A 23,032-nucleotide genomic window follows, 5' to 3' on the forward strand; every position below is an offset into this window, starting at 1 on the left:
AGTGTTGTTGAGCATGCAGTTACCACAGGACATGGTACTGATGTCGGTGTAATCTTCCACGGATTGCTCATCATTGAAACCAGGTTTTACCTGTAAGCGCTCTGTTACGTCACTTCCGCCTAGACTAGAGTGGGTCATGGTATTGGCAACAATCTCCAGCCAGTGACACACAGTATCCTCGCTAGGTCAGTCTTCCAGTCAGTGGGTAAGATAAAAACGTTAGCTCGTCACACCAAAGATCTGGGTTCGATTCGCCACACACGCCACACGCCACACGCCATGCACGTTAGACACGTGCAAAAGACACAGCAACAATATCTATAGTTGTTTGGTTGTTGTTTAACGCCACACTCAGCGATATTCCAGCTATATGGCGGCGATCTGTAAAGAGTCTTGACCAGACAATCCAGTGATCAACAGCATGAGCATCGATCTACGCAATTGGGATACGATGACATGTGTTAACCACGTCAGCGAGTCTAACCACCCGATCCCTTAGTCGCTTCTTACGACAAGCATGGGTTGCTGAAGAACGATTCTAACCCGGATCTTCACGGGTGGACGTGAAAAACAGCCCGAGGGAGTTGGGAGGGTTGGACGGGGACCTTCTCTGTTTAGTTTTGCCATACTGGCTGGACGGAAGGGAACAAGATATTATATTTCGAGGATTGTGAGACTGACAAAGTAAATTTTAACCGGGAATTTATAGTTTTCTAAGAGAATCGACCATGCCCTGGGTTTGTCAGCACTATGTCTGCCAACATTGGTTTCACCAATATGGTAAATGTCTGCGGCATTATAAGGTATATCGACATGCATGCAGTGGTGTATAACCGAAATATACAACCATATGACTGGTGCTTTGCCATACATAAGTGAGTGAATGCTGTTTTACACCGCAGACAAAACCGTTACATTTATACAGCTTGCCATGTATACCACCGCATGGCATGAAGTACTGGTAGGGGTTTGTCATACACCGCATGGCATGAAGTACTGGTAGGGGTTTGTCATACACCGCATGGCATGAAGTACTGGTAGGGGTTTGTCATACACCGCATGGCATGAAGTACTGGTAGGGGTTTGTCATACACCGCATGGCATGAAGTACTGGTAGGGGTTTGTCATACACCGCATGGCATGAAGTACTGGTAGGGGTTTGTCATACACCGCATGGCATGAAGTACTGGTAGGGGTTTGTCATACACCGCATGGCATGAAGTACTGGTAGGGGTTTGTCATACACCGCATGGCATGAAGTACTGGTAGGGGTTTGTCATACACCGCATGGCATGGCATGGTAGTACTGGTAGTACTGTTTGTCATACACCGCATGGCATGAAGTACTGGTAGGGGTTTGTCATACACCGCATGGCATGAAGTACTGGTAGAGGTTTGTCATACACCGCATGGCATGAAGTACTGGTAGGGGTTTGTCATGGTAGAGAGGAATACATCACGGGATTACAATACAGTAATTATTAGTCAGTTGCGTATTTTGGAAACACATTTTTGTATTTGTGTAATTAACCTTGTGACTGAAACACTTCCAAGGTCTGTGATGAAATCAATCATTTCTTGTCAATACTGAGAACGCACAAAGAACAAATTAAAGATTCCGACAAAAGATTGACTCCAACGTTTATCTTTGTGGTTCACGGATGTTGATGAATTAAAAAGAGCGTGTGTCCGAACCCTCACTGCAACATCTGTCTGGATCAAATGTAGGTCACCTTTACACAGATGAATGGAAATAAAGAAATAACCACTCACGAGATCAATAAAAGCTTTCATTGGTCAGTGTTTCTGGTCATGGCGCACGTGCATGAGCGTGCAAACGGCGTCAGCGTTCTGATTGACACCGGTCAGCGGTCGTGTGTCCAGTTTCTTAGACAAAGGGTGATCGATGAAGATCAAATAATGCCCCTGCCCGCCCCCTTCGTCCGAGACCCCTGGGGTATTCACAAACAGTCGGTATTTATCTGTTGACCAAATCGCCATTCTCTATAGTGCTAACGAGAGAGGACACCACTGAATGAAAACGAAGGTCACGCGCCAGTTGTATACTGCAAATAAGGGTGGCGGGAAAGGGCACGTGCGTGAGAAAGACGCACCTGACGGTGGGATTATCTGCGCATGCCCACCGTCCAACCGGCACCGTTCAATCAACAGTTTGGTCTAAATCGTAACACAACTTGGATCGAAGATTAAAATTCTTGTGCACAATTGAATGTGTTTATATTTGTCTGTATGTATCGTGTTTCCTCCTGGAGACCAGACAGCACATCGGTTACTTCACCGCTGTATACATTGCAGAGGCTCGATTAGCCCACATTCTTGGGAAGGTACTTCTCCATGTACGCGGGATTCCATTGCAGGAATACTATGACTCTTCGTGATGACACATTGGTGACCAACTCGTGTTATTCCGGGACAAGCCGAATAGCGAGGGTACGGAAAGGGTCGAGTGGTGATGAAGTACGCCGTCGTTCATTACCACGTACAGTGCACTCTGTCAAACTCGGACTCTGTCTTTCTCGGATTGCTGTATAAATCCGCTGTAGTTTACAGACACAGATCCAGGTTAACTTTATCGATTAATCAAACTTCTTAAAAATCGACAGGAGAAAAATAAACATTTGAGAATCCATAATACAAGAGGAAAAACCAACCGGCAAGAAAAAAAACCTGGCGTGTTGCTAAGCTAAGGGCAATAACTCTATTATCCCTAACTGTATCGACCAACGCAAAGATGAAAATTAGTCTATGGTTCGAGTTCGCCTATAACCTGCATCCATAATGTGATGTAAAAACCTCAGTGCGGGCAGAACCATAGACTAACAGCTAGTCTCTGTAATGAACATATTTTACAGAAAATAAAAAAATTTAAATTATTATTTTTTTAGCCGACGGTCAAAGTTCTGTTCACCACATGTGTACATTGTGACTGTGAAAACCATTTCGGGGGCCCCTGCCATGATATTACCGGAATATTCTCAAAAGGTGCATACAACTGTGAACATGCTCTTTCACTACCATTGGGTCCGTGACGGTCCGGGTGGGAATTCTTCAACTACCCATGCTTGTCGAAAGAGTCGACTATAACGGGATCAGGTGGTCCGGCTCGCTGTCTTGGTTGGCGCAGTTCACCGTATCCCAAATGCGTACACCGATGTTCATGATGATAATCCCTGGATTGTCTGGTCCTGACTCGATTGTGTACAGACCGCCGCCATATAGCGGGATATTGCTGAGTGCAGCGTCACACAACAACCAGCCACTACCATTTTACATATGTTGCATATGTATACACGGCAGTATTTCAGTGATCATAAGGTTTAATTTACACATGATTTAAATGCATTAATTTCCCATAACGCACTCTTTCCAGAAGCTCTGGGTTGTGAATATTCATTCTTTTTAGAGCTGGTTTGTTTAGGGACACGTGTTAAAGGGTGTTATTTGATGTTACTCTGACCTGCACTGGGAATTACTACGATACAAGTTAGTGCTGGGTTGTTTAGGGACACGTGTTAAAGGGTGTTATTTGATGTTACTCTGACTAGCGCTGGGAATTACTACGATACAAGTTAGTGCTGGGTTGTTTAGGGACACGCGTTAAAGGGTGTTATTTGATGTTACTCTGACTTGCGCTGGGAATTACTACGATACAAGCACGTGTTAAAGGGTGTTATTTGATGTTACTCTGACTAGCGCTGGGAATTACTACGATACAAGTTAGTGCTGGGTTGTTTAGGGACACGTGTTAAAGGGTGTTATTTGATGTTACTCTGACTAGCGCTGGGAATTACTACGATACAAGTTAGTGCTGGGTTGTTTAGGGACACGCGTTAAAGGGTGTTATTACTACGATACAACAGAGGTATTCGGAAAAAAGTACTCCGGAAAAAAGATCCTACTTTTAATATTTTATAAAAAATGTTAAGAAAATACTTAGATCTGCGGTTTTTAATACTTTATTCATATACAACAATGTAAATTGACAAAAATATGCATCTGCACTGATACATTTGCAAGAATTTGCTGACATTTACTGAAGTTTATTCAGTCTAATATTGGTGGCCACACTATGGAGAAACTCTGGCATTGATTTCCTCCCTGCTACAATGTCAGTGCACAGTCTCTGCAAACGTTTCTGCATCTTGATGAAAACAGTCTTTGGTTTATTCACAGGCATATTGCCGAGGATGTTCTGAGCAATTACAGTCCTCACTGTATGCTCCTTCTGGAACCAGCTAATACATCTATATACCCGCCAGAAGCCAAGATGGACTGGTGGGCACTTTATACTGTACCTGGGGGTATTTGTTAATAATATTTTATGTGTATGTGTATATGGGTGAGGTGGGGTGGGGTGGGGTGAGGTTGGGGGTTGCTGTGACGCCGCATTTGACAATACTCCAGCAAATGACGGCTGTCGGTACCTATTCGAATCTGATTTTGACTATCCAGTGATTGAGCCATGTATCCACCACACGCCGCTTACGAACGACAATCTGGGTTTGCAGAAAACCAACTTTAACCTGGATGTTTGTGTCATCTGTGAAGTAGACACCCTCTACAGCTACACAGATGTAAAACGCAAGACCAACAGGGGCGGATACAGCCTTTTGAGAAGGGGGTGCACACTATTGAAAAAGGGGGGGGCACCTCGCACCCCTTCTCTAAATCCGCCTATGAGTTGTATAGCCATGTCAGTAGTCTGTCTCACAGTCCCTGAACCACATTATTTTCCCTACTGCCTATCTGCAGTGCTAAAGCCCTAAAGCAAGTCTAGATTTCCTCAAGTTCAGAATCTCTGGTCTCCCTAGGGCTCCTTTTCAAATTTAAATGGGCTTGTTTGTTACCATCAAAATGATATACATGTATATTCAGAGACTAAGCATTAGTCTACCATGTCAGTTTGAGTCACCTGCAGTCTTCCAGCCTGTACGAGCAGATCCCCAGTGTTGCTGCAGGCGTCAACAGTGTACAGAGCTCGTCCCTTTTTATGATCTCCCAGATATATTGATGACGATCTAATTATACAAAATTCTCTTCAACCTGCAAGCTATAAACATTGCGTGTGCACCTGTACGGCACATTACGAGAGCGTGGGGGTATTGTCACTTAGCCCGCAGGATATTCAACGTCTTTGTCACCCTCAGGTCACGGCATTGTGTTGTGCAATACGTGTGGCATGCGGATGTTGGTGACAGCGATGTGTATCATTAATAAACATTAAGCGGAATACAATTATCGACGGTCGTTAATTAGCATTTGCCTATGTGCAGATTGATGGCACGCGTTGTGAGTGTTGTAAATAATAGGAATGAATAATGGTGCTTCCTAATTGTGGTCATAAATCTGACTGTATGATGAGCTATACTGCTCAAAACGTTAAGGACCACCCGTTCTTTCAGTTTACTTTAATTAACCTGTCACCAGATTCATGTTATGACAGATTTACAATAGTAATATGAACGAACCAGGTGATCCTGTACTTTTTTCCAGTGGTATTATTTTGATCTGACCCTCGAATGTCGTCACTTATACACCTCACACTAGCGTAGATTGAGTTCCAACAGTGTATGTGAGTGAGTGAGTATGGTTTTACGCCGCTTTTAGCAATATTCCAGCAATATCACGGCGGGGGACACCCACAAATGGGCTTCACACGTTGTACTCATGTGGGGAATCGAACCCAGGTCTTCAGTGTGACGAGCCAACGCTTTAACCACTAGGCTACCCCACCGCCCCCACAGTGTATGTAAATGTTCCTGATTAATGCAAATAAGACATAAAACCATTTTTTAGAATCCTGAAACATGGTGTGTATACTTGTGTAGACAACATTATGGCTAAGGCGTACAATACAAACATTGGATAAGTTCAGTGAGAGATTCTACACATTGCAAACATTCCAGTCATGACGCATGTCTGAATGTATGTACAGATATACAGATCCTCAACTGTGATCTGCTGAGTTATATATCATGAACATTTTCTCTCTCTCTATATATATACTCATGCCAATAATGGTTGTCACCCCCCTTCCAACACCAACCCCACACACCCCCACCCCACACTCCCTCTCCAATTAAAAAAATTGAAGGGGGTGACAACCATTATTGGCATGAGTATATATATCACATTTCAGTCCACAAAACAGCATCATAGAATTGAATAGATAGGTATATATTTACAGTTGTCAATATATGAGAAGAGATACACATATATACTACCCATCAAAAGTTTAGACTCACTAGTATAAATGTATCCGCTTACTATAGTCAACTGTTCGATCTAAACTAGATAGCGCAAAATATTCCATACTGTTTATAGGTACTGTTTACACATGAACTGATGCATTGTAAAACAAATTCGTAACGTTGAAAAGATTATTATCATGAGTTCAATAAATGATGAAACTCGGTGAAAATTGGCAAATTCTTAACAAAACTTTACACCAAAACGCAGCTGTTCACATGTACGATATTTGCAAATGCTTTTCAGCAATTTGATGCATGATCCTCGTGCAATTCATCTGCATAAGGTCTGCAGTTGGTTCCCCAAAGTTAGTGGAGAAATTCATCTTCGATGTAACCATATTTTTATACATAACATATAGTGAGTGCTTAAAGTGAGTCTAAACTTATGGTGGGTAGTATACAACCTCTATGGCAATGAATGAACGAACGAACATTGTGAAAGAAAACCTTGTGGAAATTCGGCTGTTTCATGTGGAACATGATGTGCGCTGAAGGTTGGTTTGGGGTTTTTTTTATGAACAATCCGGTAAAGGGTTCAGTCGGTATAATATGGCTACTGTGGTTTGTTGCTGGTTGCCTGTACACGTGCATCGCATGCTGCCATACATCTACATCAGTCTCGTACATCTCATACGTCTACACGTGCTCGAAGACCGCTTTATCCAATACGGCGCTAACATTGATTTGAAGTACCGCATACTTCTTCCCCACAAATCACAATCACTCTGTAGGATGTTTAACGTGTATTTCTGGAATCCAATACATGTCGTGGTTCTGATTGTAGTACCTAGACTATACAGACGCCAGTCTGGCTGGACAGGAAATACTTCAAAGTATCTTTATCAAAACACTATTTCTGTCTGTACAACTTGTATAGGGCTTCATACAATGAGTACAATGAGCACCTAAAACTTTCTTTCCACTGTCCGTTTTCATACAAGGTTGAAGTAGGTCTTATTTTATCTACCCATTCATGCGCATCGGACTGTCGGTATTCTGGTGTATCCGGTCCGTTCTTGCACCCTGAGGGCAGTTCACTTCGATTTGCATGGTGTTAAACTCCTTGGTGTCCCCGTTTCCTCGTCATTGTAAAGCACTGTGCTCTAGTACCGCAAGACCTACACTCTCACAAGAAGCGCTTTTAAGTTGTCAAAATCAACGCTCCCTGAATAGGTTTAGACACTCACTGCCACTCGTGTGTGTGTTGTTTACCTGGACGTGTGACGCCACGTTCTGTGGCTTCCCGAATATAGTCCCGTCAATACTTTAATTGGTTCCATTAACGCTACATGTGTGTTAGGGACGCGGGGAAATATTTCCCTATTGACGCCCACGTTTAACTGTCAATGTGATGGTACTGGTTGGAATCACAAAAATTACATGTTGTATTTTAAAATAAGTGTTTATAGACGTTATACGAACAGGGCATCTAAACAGCCTGCTTGTGGGCAACCATGTCAAAATATCAAACCTGTACGGTACTTCAAAAATAATATAATTCAGTCACGCGATTTAGACCCATTGATATAGCTGTTCCTTGTCGTTTGTGTCAAAGTTCCTACTTCCTCAGGTACCACACACTGGGTGTAAATACCAACTTATTACTGCTCGTCAGTGCTCGTTACGTTTTTTAGGTTCTGTTTGTGAACGTGTTCCTCACAGGTTCCACTGCTACACAACATGTACTACACAGTAGATATGTATGGTATATACCTGCCTAATGTTACGGGGTCGTTGTGAGCAAGTACGACATGATGTGTAAACCAGGTGATAATGTGTGTTGGTGTGAGGAGCGACACGACCACACGTTGATGTGACGTGTGTGACGTCATAGGGACTACATGAACGATCACCACTGGTCCAAATTCACCTTGTTCTACCTCGTGTTAAACATACTGTTATACACCAGAGATCCTTCATTATATTACCCCAAGCTAAAACTTGTTCCACATATTACCACATTTGTTATTATTGTTGTTTTAGCATCCCGGGAAATATATCCCATCCATAATAAATTATATTCAATTTATAACCGCTCCTATTCCAACGTGACCAAAGGGCAAGAAATATGTATATGAGAGAGTGTGAGAGAGAGAGAGAGAGAGAGAGAGAGAGAGAGAGAGAGAGAGAAGAGAAGAGAGAGAGATAAAGACGTTATCACAATATTCCTTGTCTTGTGTTAAATACGTCACATGGTGGAATAATTGACTTTAGAAGACAAATACTTTCCTTTGTGTTTCCTCGACAATATTACAACATACATCAGTCCATCTAGTGGACAGTATTATGAAGTATTCTGTTGTTTTATGTACGTGGTTCCCCTTACCTACGACTATCTTAACTCATATGCATTACATAGACTTAGAAGTAACGGTACGATCGCTGGGAACGGTACCATGACCATTAGCCTTGCTCCAATGCTGTACTGAGTGCTAAGCGCATGCATGTCCAGATAAGAGGACAGTATATAGTCCCCAGTCTGTTATTTACATAATTTGTTCAGAAAGTATCATTTAAACTATTAATTATTACCTTGTGCAAGTTTACATGACCATCCTCGTTGTAAGTGCTCGTAAAAATTTAAAACCCTACGCTGCCATATTGCAGGAGAAAACAGGTAACAGTGGACATTAAACTGATTGAAATATTGTCAGGTTCACAAATACCGCTACAATTATATCATATTTATCGATAATTAATACCTAAAATACCTAATTTCAGGATTAAGTGTTGGCGTCAGAATGTGCAAATCCTTGCAATTAGTGTCATGCTACGCCGCCATGAACGACATCATTGTAAACACAGCCATCTGCCTCGCTATTCATCCCCTCGGACCGGGGATGACCAGGTTATAGAGCAGACACTGAGAGAATGCCGGAATTAATTCATAGCGGAAAACTGAAGGCTATGGTGGCGTGAAGACATGCGTTGTCTGCCCTCATTTAGTTTAATCCGGACAGCGTGCTCCTGGTGCTGATAACCGGATTAGACCAAGCTGGACAGCTGCGCCAGCCGAGTTGACCAAGTCCGGTTTATTCCCAGATATGTCCGCTTAATTCATTTGTTAGATTTTTTGCCTTCGCCAAAGCCTTTTATTAATGAATTTAGCTCATCGTGTTGTTTATTTATTCCTGATTTGATCTCAGCGGGCTGTGGAAATTAATGACAACACCGCGTCCAATTAACTTAGATATTAGTTATCGAAGTTTGAAAGAATGGGGAGTGTTTTGCTGGGGCCACGTGTTAATTTGTCATTGTTTTCCTTTATGCTGAATCACATTGCAGTATGATTGACAGTTGTGAATCACAATCAAAAGTAGAAAGTTTCGACAAAATTACACGTGACCTATTTCCATGATTAATCCAAGGCATGAACCTACGTTTGTACTGGGCTGGGACGTCACAACGCCGTGTTTATACCGAGCCATATGCTCCATCACCCAGTGTAGAGTGTACAGTACTCAGTGTTTTCATCACACACAATGAGGGTGCTACTATCACTGCTCGCGTTCAATGTCAAAACTCTGGTCGATTCAGGTGAACTCAAGGGACCGTTCATAATTTATGGCTGGGGGATGGGGGTGGGGGGTGTGATGATGATTTTCATGGAGAAGCATGTACAATGTGAATGCACCCCCCTAAAATTTATGTACAAAGTAAGTGACCCCGCCCTGCATGTCATGTACAAAATCAGTGACCCCCCTCTCTTCCCATAATGTTTAAGCATATTTTAAAAAAAAATATTTTTATGTACAATATTGCTGACCGCCCTAGTACATGTGTACAAAATTGATGACCCCCCTGCCTCCCCAGAACAAAATGGATGAAACCCCACCCCCTATAAAATTATCATCACCCACCTAGCCATAGATTATGAACAGTCCCCAAGTTCAGCAATCTCAGCACCTCATATGGTATACCTCATATTTCACTCGCCGCTGTACTCACTAGTACCGTTAGTTGTACTACTCTGGGTCGTCCCCCAGTCACGTCATGGCAAAGCTAATTAGTTTCATTAACTGATTCAATTATGAACACGTATTCACTGTATACATGTATTGTAATATTCTTCGGGGAAATTTAATTGTAGATATAAATACTGTAGAACCAATAATGAAATTTACATTATCATTTTACAACTGGTTTTGAATAGAACAGTTATGACGACATATTTGTTAAGCAATGGAACACGTGTTGGCCCTCACAGTTGTGTTATAGCAATGGCTGCTGTTATTAAGACCAAGCCATTATTAAGACCAAGGTTGCATTTTAGGCGTCTTAATGTCCTTTGTTCATTGTGTAGGTTCCACCAGTGCTTTTTTTTCTGTGTTCACAGACAGTGTGTTATGTTATTGCCATAACTAGGTACTAAGGGGAAACTGTCATAAGGTAGAATTGTAATTATTTATTCTGTAACCCTTTGGAGTATATGTACAATATTTTTCTACTGATAATAATAATTATAATGGAGATGTTGCACACTGGGTAATAGAGGATTTGTTTTTCCTAGTTACAATATTTTATTTTTGTGTTACCCTGATACAACCGCATAGCAAACACAGACGTCATCAATTTCCTGCATTCGAAAATCCCAATTTTTTATAACGACTTGACAGTTTTATGGCAATGTTTTTATTGCTAAAAAGGAAAAATCTGTGTGCTTAAATTTGTTTTATTGGGATTGTTTTAAGATAAATGATGAGAATATACGATCATGTTTCAGCAATAAAACGAAGTTACGGCAATGTGCCGTGACAGTCAAGGAAACTATTCCTTAACAATGATTATAAATGCAGATAAAATTACGTCAGCTAATAAAACGGAGTTTGTTCCTTCGATTACGTAATTTATGGTGGCATGAAAGAGTTGAATGTTATTACAGTAATGTGTGAATTAATTAGCGACCCTCATTTTAATGTCTGTAGCATTCTCGCCCCGTGTTTACATTTCCCCACGAACACGTGTTATCAAAGGGAAATCCCGACAATAACAGAGGTAGTCCCCGTGACGTCACGTAACGGGGTCTGCGCACGCATCGCACGAGCCTTACACTGTGTGTAATCATTTGTAGCAGGTTTCCATCCATGGCGCAGACGACAGTGGTTAGCTTGCGAGATGTGAATGTATTGAGTGAAAATCTGCGACAGTTTTTGTAGCGTGGATGCAGCAGAATGGCGGATAGCATAGTGGAAGGATGGCTTCGTTCTTTGAACCTTGTACACTACACACAAGCGTTCTTAGACAATGGTTATGACGACTTGGAAGTGTGTAAACAAGTCGGAGAGGCGGATTTGGATGCGATCGGTGTCACCAAGCACGATCACCGAGAAAAGCTCCTGCGCGCCGTACGGATACTGAAAGAGGAGGGAGGAACGGCAGTGTATTTCACATTGGAGGACCCTATCTCGTCGGAAAACAGTTATGAGGAGACAGTCGTGTTCGCGGACCTGGGCCCTGCCCCAGAATCCCCACCACAAGGCCTGAGCGCCGAGGCCTACGACGCTGGGAAGACAGCCCTGTTGACGTACCCTAAACTCCAACTCAAACATATATTGAGGGACAAGTTAGTTGAAGATGAGATCGACTTGTCTAATCCGCCATTCACCACGACGGTAAGTTATGTTCATTTTAGAATCTGATTTTCAGTGAAAGTCAGAAGCTGCCTCGTGTTGAAAATTGTCTGGGATCGGTTTGTGAAATAATGGATTAAATCGCCTTGGGAAAAGGGGACTGAAAAAGAGACATAATCGATGATAGTTCACATGTAAGCGTTATCACTTTTTCTCCCGCTTATTCCTCCGAGACAGAGGATTCCCTTTGTATATTGCATTAATTCCACACTGTGCAACAAACCAGTGACGAAGTTGCCATTCCCGAACGGAGTCGTGACGTGATCAAAGACAAACTTAACGCGGTGATAGCTACAATGTTCTGAAATTGTATCATTTTAATCGTGGCTACTTCAGGAATCTGATTTGGTTTCGGCAGTGGAGAAAATGCCGACAACAATCTTCGGATCTGGTGGAAAAAACGAGCATCCATAGCCGTGGCCTTATAATCCTTCTTTTTCCGAAGAATCAAATGTTATGTTTATTGTTCTCTTTTTGCCATCTTGAGAAAGCGGTAACATTGCCACTCTTAAACCATCCTTCAATCCGCAAGACCAATTCATAATCCTCAGCGTAGAGAAAACTCGGACATCGTCCAACGTAAACAAGCAGGGAATATCCTTCAGTCAAGACTGCAAAACAGATTGTTCTGAGATACCGTTCCTTTCCCTGATACAAAACTTGTTTACAAAAATAGGTGTGAGGTCAGTCTGTCAAATCCCGAACCCCCACGTAGTGTGAACCGCCATCTCCCCGGGATCGACACGCCAGGCGGTCTCTTTTGAAGTACAACAATCGAGTCAACTTTCGCTAATGTTTCCGTCTACCACTACCCCCAGTCATCATCTTTTCACCCCCTTATGGTAATCAGATTTCGTTATAGGGATCATTGTTCATTCCTGTTCATTCAGGCATGACTGACTTGGGTTGACACGTTTGTGTTTTGGGACTGATTAGATCAGACCCGAATATGATACGTCTTTGTTCAGGATTGTTTCTAAACAGTACTGGTATACGAGAACATAGGTTTGTAAACCTTAAGGTATGGTCTCAAAACAAAGTCTGTTTGACATTTTGTACAACTTTCACATCACCACTGTTATTACAGCTGAAAAATGCATTATTTTACATTTCAAGTGTTGAACTATTTATGCAGAATATCAGCTTTGTTGAGTTATTTACTGCTAATCATGAAATATAATGGTAAAATAATCACCTGAGATATCTACATAAATGTTATGTAACCCAGAAGCCATTCATGTTAAATCCTCTTAAGATAGGCAAAGTAACCTCATTGATAAGATGGGCATGTTTAAGATATGCCTGTTTCTTCAGTGGCCTCATTGGCACTTCATCAGGGGACTAGCTGATAGTAGTGATTGTCTGTGAAGTGCTTATCCAGGTTGATAGCCCTAATAATGATGATGAAAGAAAGCTTATTGCACTGGTTATGTTAAGTAATAGAACAAAGTTCAAAATATCATAGTTACCCTGACAACCAGAATGTAATTAACCAGGATGAATAGTTGATGATAGACTATTTCCATATACACAGTTGCCATTAATCTCTGGTATGGTATATTCATAATAGTGACATGATGTGATATTACTTTTCAAAATTGATAGTGTGGCATTATGGACGGTACATTACACTACATATGCTACCTCCCACTGCTGTGCATCTCATTAATAACCTTGATTTGTACTCTTTTGATTAATTAATTCTCCTCCTGTCTGAGATGTGCATTCTGCCGACTCAGCTGTTCCACTGAGGCGGTTTTCTGAGTCAGTCATGTGTATCTGGGTGTGAGGTGGGATTGACAGAGGATCGACATAGCATTGCTGTGGTCTGGTGACTATTGTGGAGTGTTGTCAGTTGATTACCATCATCTATGGCTAATTGCTGTTTTGTCAGTCACCCAACCGTAACACATTTGTTATTCTTATTATAGTCAAAACATTAACCACTTGAGTTTCTCAAAACAGTGTGCTAATACTTAATGAGTGTGTGTATTTGTGTTAAGATTTGAGGCTGTGTCGATGTCTAGTTATTGTTGTCATTGTGTTAGCAAAGGAAGCCTCCTGCCTCGGGCCAGCATAGATGGAAGTGTGAACTTAGAAGCATGTTTTCTTTGTCAGTGTGTAAAGTAACTCAAATATTCAGAAAGAGGCAAAACATTTCATTGAATATATTTGTCATCAGAATTGTTTCATATATGCCTTGTTTATGTAGTGTATAGAATAGTGTCACTGTTTCAGCATTGCGCAATAAAATATCTTATCTTATGCCTTTGACAGGCTTAGCCACTGGCTAAGTGATAACGTGAGAAATACTATACAATCAACTGGTAATAGTTTGGTTTTTAAAAAAATATTTTATTCATTTAACTAGTAATAGTTGGTATGACATCACACTGGAGAGCCATGTAAAAACAAGCCCAGAGTAACAGTTGTATGACATCACAATGGCAAGAGGACCTTGCCAGTATAGTGACAATGGTTTGACATCACAGGAGAGGATATATGACCCAGGAGACACTGTTGTCAGCACCAGTGGCCTAGATATTCTGATCAGGTATTTTATATGCCAGTGTTTCCTGTTGTGAATACAATATGTAAACTGAGATGTGATCAGCATACCTCATAGCATATAATCATACCTCTATTGTCTCAGTAGTATGAACAAGCATGGTTAACTGCGTGGAGATAGGTAGGGAATGGAATGAATCATGTTAATGGGGATCTAATTATTTGCGTTGAAGCGGAGAAGAATTACTTTGATAAATATTTCATGATATGCAGCAGTTGCAAGTAGACTGGCAACCATGTACTTACTGCAGTTCCACCCACACCATTGCTGAACCTTTCGTCATGCATACAGTCATAGGCTGGCTCTGAGTACCTTTCTGTGCCATCTGTAAGAAAAACTTTCCAACCAAATACAAATCAATTACAATTTCATGATTCATGGCAGCTTTGGTAAATTTTGAGAAAAATGGTGATTGAACTGATTTGTAAAGATTTCGAAAATCAAAACTGTACAACCATAAGACGTCATTCCTCGTCACTATTTAACGTTTAACCCTTTACCTTACAACAGGGAGAAATATGGGTCATTGTGTCAGGCATGAGTTCCACATGTAACTGAAATACGTTAATCCCATTTTTGCGCCCCCCATCGTGCAGATACTGCAACTTTGCATCAGATGACTAAACATCTACTCACTCTGTTAATGGTTCACTGACATGCTGACAGAGTATCTCTATAACTGCAGCACACATGACAAGAAGTCATCAAGGGAAGGGCTACTGCTGACATCAGGTGACTGTTCCCATGGGCAACACCTTGATTTGAGCTTACTGCAAACAAAAAATGTTGAGCACAATAAAATCACTCTCCCAGAAAAAAGATAAAACTGTGAGGAAATTCAGTTTTGTGTATTAGCTTTCAGTAAAAACTTCGAGTTTGGGCCAGACTCAAAAACCTTTAAGATCATCAGATTCTTTTTGACTACTGTCATGCTGTGAGAGATAACTACAGTAATCTGAAAGAATCAGGTGATCCTTAACTTATTTTGAGTCATACACTAGGGTCAGTAAAGTCATTAGAACTTATCCATACTAGGGAGCCCTTAATTATTGTATTGGTTCCTTGCAGCCAATGTCAGCTTCTTGTAAGGTGACCTGAACTTAGTGTGATGTGCAGTGGAGGACTGAAGCACTGAGCAGTCAAACATCCATCATAAAGACTTGTCAGCCGTGTGGGGACAAGAGACACGTTTACCTGGTGCTATGACAGGTGGGGAGGTTTACCTGGTGTTGGGACAGGTGGGGAGGAACTGTACGGAAGGACACCGCCTACAGCACAGGTTTAATGTTATGTTTATTCATGTCATGTGGCTTATGTAGGCTAGTGTAGATGCCCATGCTGACTGTTCTATTCCCAGGAATTTGGTCATGATAGAGAGAGAGATTATTTATTTAAGTCTCGCCCAATACAACACATAGTTAAAATACATAAAATATAAAGCTTTTTGTTGTATTAGCCACCCACATGGGTTATGGGAGACATTTTCCCCTAATTATACTTAAAACAAACAGAATTGAAACAGTCAACACATTCTTCTCACACCCAGGACATATTCACACTTATATATAAATGTAGATTAGTTTGGACTTACTTTCAACTTGTTGATGTTTCCATATTTAAACAAATGGAGACATTGATTATATTTTTTTATTATAAGTTTTGTTTCATTTACTTGTGTGGTAAACAACTTCCTTTATCATAAGTTTGTTGTACCAATCTTGTTGCTATGTCATTGCCATTAGTCAGACATTTCCTCCAGGTACAAATAGGAAGCAGGGAAACACAGCTGTTCAGAAAGGGTTGAAGACATATTCATTTAATACATCAAGAGATTTGAGTCATGTTTGTAGCCACCTGAAAAAAATGCATCATTTGGAACTTTAAGGCATATAAAACACTTGTCCATATTAACAACATCCATGGTTCACTTGATGGAGATATTTTTAATTCATTAACTCCCCCACATAATTAGGAATTTCCTTTGCCTCCTAGCTGTGTGACCTAGTGGGGCCATGTCGCCATCACACACTACCACCAAGATGTGCATATTTAATCTCGTTAGCCCGCGTGCTCAGATCACATGTCCCGCCTCCAGCCAACGCTAACTTTACATCTCGCTTAAAACAAAATTTAATCATGGAACGTTGAAGTTGGTTGGAATCTGAACTTGATTGCATGCAGCAGCAGTGGATCCGTTGTGATCTCGGAGAGTCTCTTGTTTATGTAGGATGTGGGGTATAAAGATATGTATTGATTATGTAAATTATCTGTATAACATGTATCAGCTTATGTCATGCTACATATTTGAGATGCATTGTTCTGTATCAAGTATTGTTGTATGTGCAACTCTTTTCAGTCCATATATCACACAGCAATGACATGTCTGTATTATATAGTGCTATATATTGTCCATTTATCACATTGTAATATCTAAAATCATATAAGTTCATGTATTGTCCATTTATCACATCATAATATCTACATCACATAAGTTTATGTATTGTCAATATATCACAGTATCTATACAGCATTAGGTTACCGGTGTGCTTTATACATGTATCAGATGAAAATAGCAATAAAACATAAATTGCAGTTTAATTGCTAATCTCATGTCAGTATACACATTTGTAGCATTATTTAGATATATATGGTTAGGTGTAAACTGAACCAGTCGTATGTAAGGTAGCCCACAGATAGTGACTAAATCATTGTGCCATTGAATTTACAAACAATTTTCCTTGCATTTGACCTGTTTGTAATCACCGACAGCAGAATGTCAAAATGCATCACCATTTACATATTTTTTTCACTATAATCTAATGAAAATACATGTAGACACCTACACTAACAAATCAATGTTTAGCATGATAATTTGGGGCAGTCTGTGCCATGAAATCTGATTTTTCTAGGAAATGTTATACAAATACAAGTATGTTGGTGTGTGAGCGTTACACTGACTCCATGACAAAATGTGTCTTATGTTAGTGTATTTGATATTGATCATATAACCAGATTAAATCCTCACAATGGAAGACATCACTTTCTTCAGAGGAGAAACTCCATAATATTGTCCTAAGATTGCAAATGTTCAACTGCGGTCAGACCCAAATGTGACCAGTTTTAAAGCCTGGAAAGAATGCTGCCCTTGTAAGTTGAGCGATAAGCCTGGGTGTCCATCCCCCACGTGTTTTAGGGTATGAAGATTTGACATCCCCATTGGCCCCACAAGGCTAGTTAAACAAAAACAATACAAAGCCTATCTCTAACATGCTTAGTGTTGTTTTGCGACCTTTTGTTGGTTTTGAGCAGTTTAATTTTCAAATAATGGCACTGGCCCCCACCGCATTTAGTCTGTTTACTCAAAAGACAGGGTAAATATGACAAGTAAACACAAGGGCTAGCTCCTGAAGAGTCCTGATGTGGCAAAGCTGAAGTCTCTCTCTGAACTGAGCTATCTGTAGAGCGCAGCCGCTTGTAGATGTGCAAACTCTACCCCATCACATGGAACAGCAGTTGAGGTCGCGGGATGTTTATGTACTGCAGCAAGACTTGCAGAGAATGTCTGTACATATACTACTCAAAATAAGATAAGGACTGCCCAATTTTTTCATATTTCTATACTTTATGAGTTATAAGAGATTTAGTAAGAAGAATCAGGGGACCTTAACCTGCTTTAGTAGTTTGTGTACTTATTACCATTCTAATATTATCCCTCATCTGCTCATGTTACCTTGTGTAACACATCATGTTAGATTGAAGAGCTGAGCTTATTAGACTGATTATGCATGGAGAGGTATTATGGAATCAATGAAAATAAAAAATTTCATTAGTTAAATAAAATACTTTTTGAAAAACATGAAATATGAAAAATCCCATACAATGTTTTGTACATGTTCTTTTATTTAAAAGTGTGTAAATTGTCCACACAGAAACAGTGCTGATATTCTTGAAACTATGTAACTATTTCCATAATAAGTGATAAGAATACAAAATACCAGTATTGTGTTGTATTAGCATCATTTCTGAATAACAGCTCCTCAACAGCATGGTATAAATCCATTATATCATAGCTGCATGAATGTGGTATTACATAAGTCTATGAATAATATATGAACATAATTGCTATATTAAGAGATAAAGCCTGTAAATTAGATACTGTTTTGTGGGTGTTATGAATATGCAAATCATTGATTGGTTTTCTCTGTCAGCAGCGCCTGTGTCTACAAGTGCATTGCTATAACACCTAGTTTCTCCTGGGGGCTGTTTTATGTCCCGTTTAGTTGTGATTGCCGGGAGATCCTTCTGCAGGAGCAGTCCCTTCATTAGACACAATTTCAAAAAGCGAGGCTTCATACTCAACGAGTATCGACACACGAGGGGGCTTTTGTTGAAATCGCCTACCGTTTCCATGGCAGCCATCAAAATGAAAATCATCGGTTTTTGTACCATTATTGATTTGGATGGGATTATTTTTATGAATGAGTTTACAGGTGAATTTCCTCAAGTTAAGAAATGGTTTATCAATACCCGGCAGCAGTTTGCAGTGGTTGAGATAGGGAAGAGTGATAGGCGTTATCATTGGCAATTCACTGTCGATTCTGGCATCTGTGACTTGGAGATATTGACAGCACTCGCCTCGCTTTATGGAATTTTCTTCATACATTCAAATGAGTAATTTACAACAGGATAGATGTCAAGATGAAAAGTATATTTCTTAATTCTCAATCATTTCTTAGTCGACAAATGCTTGTCAAAGAGGTGACAAATTTGATTGGATGGTCAGGCTTGTGGGCTTGGTTGGTGCATGTTATCACATCCAAGTAGAGTGGATTAATTAATACTCATGATGTCAATCACTAGATTGTCTGGTCCAGATTATTTGCAGACTTCCAAACAGCTGGAAGATTGCTGAGTGAGGGAAACACCCAAACAAAATTTGTTACTTGTTTTGGTTGTAAATATATAATGACAGCAGATGGTGAGTCTGGTATTTTCACACTGGAAGATGTCTGTATAGGGGATTATGTTGTTACCGCATAGTATGATACCTTATGTATTGACCCAGGTCAATTTGGGCCCAATGGAAACAGACTACCATCTAAAGTTCAAGAAGGACAAATATTTTATTGGCAGTTAACTATTGAGTCTTTAAATGTTGTTAATTACAGATTTTATCATGAGTTAATCCTGCTGGACCCCAAGTGAACCTGGGTTTATCAGATCAAGGTGAAGCAGCCAGACAGTGACCAGGTCGTTGTGACCTGAGGTGGTGCTGGTCAGTTGACTGCTGGATTACTGTCACATGTAACCCTACATCCTGGATCATCAGTAAAGTATGTTTATGGAAGAAAGTCACTTGTGAATTTATTTTCTGACAAGAATCAAAGTTAAATCTTTGGTGCATCAGATTAGAGATACTTACTGACCCTGCTTGAACTTTACAAGCCATTGTGTTAAACAGGGCATGACAGGGATTTATTCAGAAACGGTTTAACATTTGAATAGAAGGATTTAGTTTTTAACAGTAGGAATAATTCAGATAAGAAGAAAAGCTTTCATCTTTATTGCCAATGTAAAGTGAAAAGCTCGTTTGTCAGTTGAGATGAGACAGTTAGTTCCTGTGTAGACAGTGCAGTGTTCTGTAGAGTGGTTGGGTAAGTGTAGCGTAGAAGTATGTAAGGCTGCTGTAGATCTGATGTACCGTAGTCCATTATGTGGACTGGATGGCTCACAAACACACAGCAGGCTAATGAAATTATGTTTAATCATTCATAAAACCTCAGGAGAATTGTTGACATCACAATACTTTCTTTTTGACTGAAGTATGAACTTGGTTGCTGTGCGTTATATGTGCTCTCTTCAGTAACAGTAAACAGCTGTTTCACCAATCTCCACCGGGACAGTAAACAGTCTCTTCCATAACAGTAAACAGCTGACTCACCAATCTTCACAAGGACAGTAATCAATCAGTGCAGGAAATGTATTAATTTCCTGGATATCTTACACCAACCTACACTTGGTGCACCAACTACTGATGGTCTACAAGTTGCTTAGCGAGAGTTTCTGAAGTGAGATGAATCATTGTAAGTGCCATAAGTTACATAGTTGCAACACATTGTGACAGTGTAGCACATGTTGGACTCTGGTTAACCAATCAGGAGCAGTGTTACATCACACCTGGTGGCAGCCACACAAAGGACCAGTCACAGATGGTATGCCGAGATGTTGGGCAACGTTACAGCATTAAGGCACTGCCACAGGATGGGGTACAGGAAGGGGGGTCAGGAAGGGGGAGGGAGTAGATGGGCATTAGTGTATGTTTTAGTAGATCAATGTAGACAGATGTGCATGTTCTTAACATTGTAGCAGTTAAAAGCAAAATGAGTAATGTGTTATTAATCACAGCTGAATTATTGCTGTGACAAGAAATGTTCTTCAGCCGTTGTAGTTCTGATGTACTGTCATGTTTGTTTGTGTTTTTCACGTGGAAATTTGTCATAAATTTTCGGACATGTATTTCCATAAGTTAAATTTTGTTTGTTTTTATTCGAAACATCTGACTCATGGTGATGATTGGGTTACAGTGATTTTTCTTTTCCTGACTTGTTCTTGGCAAACAAAATTCCTCCAATGAGACATTTTTTACATTTGTTGTTAAATGCCACAAAGTGAAATTTGTGTAACTTTACACTTTGAGAAAGCAGAAGTTCGGCAAGAGCAATTGATGTAATTGCATACGAGTGTGTTTCCCTGCCTTGCACAATGCCAAACATAACTGCGACACTATCAGGGGAAGACATCTTGTCTGTGGTGTACCCAGACCTATATTGTGACAGCCTGGCTCACTTTGTCTCCAACCAGGATCACTTTCCTGACAGTCAGACTAGGGTAGGAAGTGAGGCTGCTTCATGCATGGGGGTGGCTGGGGGGGATCTCGCTAACATAATGGTAGATTCGGAGACCTGAAAGCCATGTGGGCGAAACATAGGGCAGAGTTTGACTGTAAAACCTTTGACAAATCATGGCAATCATTTGTACAAAGTGTGGGAAATTGAAACAATGTTTTGGATGTGGGCATGGTCAGGACTTGACATGTTTTTAAATGGGTCTGTGTTTGTGTTATCTCAGAGCCAGCCATGATTTATTAATCTTCTTGAGTAAAGTTCTTTGAGTTGGATTGTAATCTTGTATGTATGGTTGATCATTGATTTTATCCTTGGCGTTATTCCAAAGCTGACATTTAAGATTAAATGTTTCAGATATTGTGTTGTTTTTACAAATAGTGAGTTGATTTTTCCAATATTCCTTTACTTTGTACTGATCTCCAACATTAAAAGTTGTTTCTAACACTACCAGAATCTTTTTTAGTGAATGGATTTATGCCGCTTTTGCAACATTACAGCAATATCCCAGAGGAGACACCAGAAATTGGCTTCAGACAATGGACCAATGAGTGCTCTAAACCACGATGTACCCGCGAGGACCTGGGTTACAATTGGTCTTCACCAACCCATGCGACTAACGGGATCGGGTGGTCAGGCTTGCTGACTTGGTTGACACATGTCATCGTATCCCAATTACATATATCGATGCTCATGTTGTTGATCACTGGAACGTCTGGTTCAGACTCCATTATTTACAGACCGCCGCCATATAGCTGGAATATTGCTGAGTGCGGTGTAAACTGCTCTCACTCACTTAAACCACTAGGCTACGCCATCACTCTCCTGCTGAAATGACAGCAATTTGTACTCTGTTATTTCTGTCACACATACTGCTGCTGCACCAGGTATATGCACTCCAGCTTCTAAATACAGCAAATTGCTACTTCCTTGTCAAGACCAGGCTTTGTTTTATTCACATCAATTAGAGGTCTGCACGATACATGCACGCATGGGTACAATAGCGTCTTCAGTCTCCCTATTCTTGGCCGGAGAAGACGTTTTGAGTAAGTGAGAAGTCATGGTAATCATCCACAGCTTGTTTTTCTGATAAACTGCATTTAGATGGTCCTGTGCAGAATGCATCAAGAGCTAAAAGTAGCATATCTGATTTGAGCTCTTTTGGTTGATTTCCTAACTATATGACATTACATTCACTCTTCACTCTTCATCTATTAATATACAGGGCAGTGGGGTAGCCTAGTGGTTAAAGCATTCGCTTGTCATGCTGATGACCTGGTTTGATTCCCACATGTGTGAAGCCTATTTCTGGTGTTCCCCGCTGTGATATTGCTGGTATATTGCTAAAAGCGGAGTAAAACTAAACTCACTCACTCTATTAATATACAGACTGTTGGGATAGCTTTGTGTATCAAGTGGCCACTCGTTGTGCCAATGATCTGGTGCTTCTCCACAGGAGAAACTTTCCTGGTGTCATCTGCCCATTACTACTTGAATAAACATGGCTAAATGTGGCATGAAAACATACTCATGTTTACGGATGTGGAAAGTGGAAATTGCTCTTCTCTTTTTCTGGTTCACATGTTACAAGAAATTAGGACTCACTCACTCACCCCGCAAGAAGTTCATGTGTACTGGTAGTGAGCATTAGAGGAGGCC

General features: G+C 40.6%; 1 protein-coding gene across 7 annotated transcripts in view; it reads left to right on the forward strand.

The window, feature by feature from the left end:
* The first annotated feature begins 11,342 nt into the window (after positions 1 to 11,342).
* Positions 11,343 to 23,032, forward strand: part of LOC124291439 — a 90,369-nt gene continuing 78,679 nt past the window's right edge. For 6 of the 7 annotated variants that reach the window (XM_046728427.1, XM_046728428.1, XM_046728430.1 and 3 more), the window contains exon 1: positions 11,768 to 11,884. The gene's annotated coding sequence lies outside the window, so the exon portion shown is untranslated. Of the gene's footprint in view, positions 11,885 to 23,032 lie in introns of all 7 variants that reach the window. The other variant, XR_006902212.1, reaches the window with a different exon arrangement.

Source organism: Haliotis rubra, unplaced genomic scaffold (genome assembly GCF_003918875.1).
Source record: "Haliotis rubra isolate DU_JTF1 unplaced genomic scaffold, ASM391887v1 Scf491, whole genome shotgun sequence".
NCBI classification, from domain to species: domain Eukaryota; kingdom Metazoa; phylum Mollusca; class Gastropoda; order Lepetellida; family Haliotidae; genus Haliotis; species Haliotis rubra.